This window comes from Diadema setosum, chromosome 1, assembly GCF_964275005.1.
Source record: "Diadema setosum chromosome 1, eeDiaSeto1, whole genome shotgun sequence".
NCBI classification, from domain to species: domain Eukaryota; kingdom Metazoa; phylum Echinodermata; class Echinoidea; order Diadematoida; family Diadematidae; genus Diadema; species Diadema setosum.
The window spans coordinates 14495583-14500101 of NC_092685.1; positions in this window are offsets into that span (position 1 = coordinate 14495583).

A 4519-nucleotide genomic window follows, 5' to 3' on the forward strand; every position below is an offset into this window, starting at 1 on the left:
TTGCAGTTGTGGATGAAGTCGTAACTGATTGGTCGCGTATTTTTGCTGCTGCCATGCATAATCATTATTAACGGCAATTATTGCAGCTTACAAACCTCGCTATAAAGCGAAATCTATAATAGGGTATTGACGAACCATGCTAAGGTGCACGGATGCGCATGAGCACGCATGAGTTTGAGTTGAGTTGAGTTTATTTTATTTATACACGGAAATAAAAGCCTGCTTTCAGCTGGACAGCTGTTTTTCAGCAATGCCGTGTTTTATATCGAATAACAAAGCATACATACACACGGCGAAAATACAAACATTTACAATGATATACAATAAATGACAAACACTGAACAAGTTACAAAAGAAAATCAATGAAAAAAATACAGATATTAAAAAAAAGAACAAAGAAAAGCATATCACCTGCTCCCTTTATAAAGATGCTCGATGCAGAAATTTGATGAGGATATTCAGATTTGTATTCAGATAAAGTTTGTATCAACTGTTGAAAGTTTGTATCAACTGTTGAAACTCTGTACCCAGTTTATGTAACCACTTTCGGATGCAAAAGTCTATACATAGACACCACCCGGAGGCTTCCTTTTTAAATATACAACAATCAGGATATATTTTGAAAAAAAACCCCAAGAACATAATATGTACAGTGAAAATTGACTACGTTTTGTTGATGAATCACATTAACCTTTATACTACAATCTTTCTTACCACCAAGTTATAGAAAATTCTTCAAGGTTTGCATTTCTTGCAAACTTACTTGAATAGTTCACTTCGACCGTCAGACAATCACCATTATGAAGGTTTTTGCTTTGTTTTGTTGTTCTATTTTAATAGATAAACCATGATTAAAATGTGTAATTCCTCTTCAAATGTATTTTTACTCAAGAAGTAAAGTAAAATCAAACAAAGACAATTTCACTAGAACCGGAATTTGAAAAAAAGAAGAAAATGATGGGATTTAAAGTTTCACAAGTTTTCATTTAATAGTGAAAATATTTGTCGCAACCCAATTATTTCTATTTAGGATGAAATAATCATGTAATGACCTTATGAGTCCCACACAAATCTGCAGCTAATTTCTATTTCTTTGTTAAAAAAAAAAATGAGATCCGTAAGAATTATTAGGCTACCATGCATACTTAAAAATCAATTTTTATTTTTGACAACAAATCGAGGAGGAATTTTAAGTGGTGATGATATTAGGACATCTTACTTCGTTGGCATATCAGCGAGCTTTAGATCTGTGACGCGGAACGCTATAAAACGACGCTATCAGACAAAAAAACAAAAACAAAAAAAAACTGTGTTCTGCACATGCGCGAGACAGCTGATTCCATTGTTCCACCCGGTATGAGGAGGAGTCTTAGCGTTCGCGTCGCAGATATATAGCTCGCTGCTAACACTGTTTTGTTAAAATATTGTGAAAATCTTGAAAAGTCCAAAACTTTTTGTCAGGTTATGCCTCGGTTATGCCCGATGGGAATGAAACTTGAGCCATTCTATTTGTGATACCAAATCACTCCATTCAGTCCGATCATTGCACTCGGGACCCCGTGGCATTGCTCTTCAGTCAATTTTCATTGGGTATGTGGTATCAATAAGATAACCCCACCCCCATCTATACATGACTCTCAACATTCTGATAAAGGAATTTTTGCTGCAATCCGACTCTTAGACATAAAAAGTCTTTTCATTCCATGTGTATCGCTCTTTTTTTTTTTTTTTTTTTGATAAAGACCCATTCACATCAGTTGAATTTATATAAACACGATTGTAATCAAAATCCACAGACATGTTATTAACGCGCTGCAGAGACTCCAACTCTCCCGTTTTCGACGGGAGATCTCCCGCCGAAAACCCATTTTTGCAAAATCTCCCGTTCTCCCGCTTGAGATTTAATTTCTCCCGCCCTGGCTCTGTGTCTCCCGTTGGAAAGGATTTCTTACTTATTGCTATTGTATGTTGAAAAAATAAGCCTTAGATAGCACCAGGGAGCATGTAGAACCCTAGGAACTTCGCGCTTCGCACACATCAACCTGGAGTCTCCCGTTTGCTAGGGGTTTCAGGCGGGAGAATCTCCAGATCAGAAGGTGCTTTGGGTTGGAGTCTCTGGCGCTGGTTGCGCTTGCAAAACAGTTCGTACCAGAGAGATCTGTATGGTTCAAAACGGAATACGGCTCGGTCAATAGAGGTCGTAAGGACTAAACTGCTTACGCCCTCTCTTGCCAGCTTGTGAGTTCGCAGTCTCGTTCCTCCTCTGTCGGGACGTCAGTGAAAAGCGGGTGTTATTGTTTACGGTTGCAGTCATGGAACTTCCTCCGGAACTCTTACCGTAGTTCCGCATCCACTACAGGGCTCTAATTTAGAAAACACGAGGAAGTGTGTGTGTGTGTGTGTGGGGGGGGGGGGGGGAGGGTCGCTTGAGCAAATACTGACTAATAGTAAAAGTCTGTACAGATTCTACACTGCTATACACGTGTACTAAGCTTTGCACCAGTTCAGCATTTTATGTGAGAACGTAGACAATTTTCGCTTTAGCGCAATCGGAAGCTGCCTTGACCATTCTAAACGAAGTGACTGCAGTAAAAAGAAAAAAGACAAACAAAAAAACCACTACTTTCTCTCTCCTAAAAGCGTGTGCAGAATGAGCTGCAATTTGACTCATGTCATTCTCAAAAGTCCGTGTAGATTTCAGAAGTGATAGATCGTGAATCACAATTATTTCAAACCCATGTCAAGTACATCAAACCTATGTTTAGAGAATTGTAGGTAAGATAATAGCTTATTGACCTGCCCTTTGGTGATCACATCAGTTAAAACTGTTATCATTAATCCGAGACAGGATCCAAGCCTGGTACGGACTACCTTATTATTTGCGTTTGGTTCGTGACTTTGTCATGTTATTTTTCCCAAATAATAGTAAAGTTTGACATAGTAAAGCTTTGGTAAGTTGTTTTATAACTATAAGTTTTGTAATTTTATATCATTTCGGAACTTGATACCAGGTTCCCATAATAGGTGCAAGTTCTGTCATTGCTAGTTTGGATGAAAGAAATCTAGACAGGATCTTGTGAAGAATACGTAGTCCCTTCTATATACGTTCAGTGCATCGCTTCGTTTGTCTCACGATTGATTCGTAATATTTTAGTGATATGGTATTTCTTGCGTTGACGCGTAGAACACAGAAACCAATATGACTAAATCAAATTAATCAAAGAAAATGTTAATATCACAAGTCATCGATATGTAAAAAGAAAAAGAGAGAGAGAGAGAAGTGAAAGGAAAAATATTGATTACCATTGATAAAAAAACAACAACAACAACTTTGCAGATACATTACCGATTCCTCCTCGGATGATAAAACAGACGGAGAGTCTGTTTCTTTAGAATATAATAAATTCGTAGAGAGAGACCAAAACATATAATCAATCTTTTTATCTTTTGGTCTCTCTTTCTTTCTCTCTCTCTCTCTCTCCCTCTCCCTCTCTCCCTCTCTATCACTCTCTCTCTCTCTCTCTTTGCTCCCCTATATCTTTCTATTTGCATCTAAGTAGTCATATATTTCTGTATATGTACGATGACTTTATAATGGGAATTTTTTTTTCAAAGGTGATTGATGATTCAATAATGACTCTAATCGTTTGATTGTATTATCATAACTCTCATTGTTATTCTTTTTAAATATTTTGTTATTTTGTCTCATTCTATGTATATGTACATTTGACTGTGTAGAACCGAAAAATTATAATCCTTCGATCTTTGCGTTTAGTTGATTTGACTGATATAAAATAAAGATCAAATTATTTCTCTCTCCCTCTGTCCATCTCTTTATATCAAAATACCTATCGGTCTATTTTGTTTAAAAAGGCTCGCTTGTTATAAATATAAGGCAAGAGGAGAGAAACAAAGAGAATCTCAAATAGGATATTTTGTAGCTAATCTTGGTGGCATCTAATAATGAAAATGGTTTGCACGCGGGCCCACTGCAGAAAAATAAAATCCATCACTGACTACACTGAGCCGATTTAAATCTCTTACTGCTTCGGTATTTCCTGACGTTGTGCATTTACACAATATGTCGCGATCTTCCGTAAGTGCCAATCATCAGGGCATGAGAATGTACGATCTTGAAAATTGACTTCTTTTTTTTTTTGTTAACCCCCCTCTGCTAGAAAGAACAAAACAAAACAAAAAAAAAGTTGCAGCGGGCGGCGTGAGCAGCTCCCGAGTTGGTTGGGCACGCCACTTTAGCCATATTTGGGTGAAGAGGGCGTGTTCATGTTAGGGTTCAAAACTCGCGAAGCGTGCTAGCGAATCGCGGCTGCGTGTCAGCCACTTGCTTGCGGTCTAGTGCAGCGGCGCACGCTTTGTCGGCCCAAACAGTGGGAAACGAAGTACCAAATGGTACCCAGCGGGAAGTTGCAGTAAATTTTAGGAGCTGTTAACTGTCTCGAGGGAGAAGGCATTGTGTCACTTAACTTTTAGACAGCTCTCATCAGCAGACGGCATAATA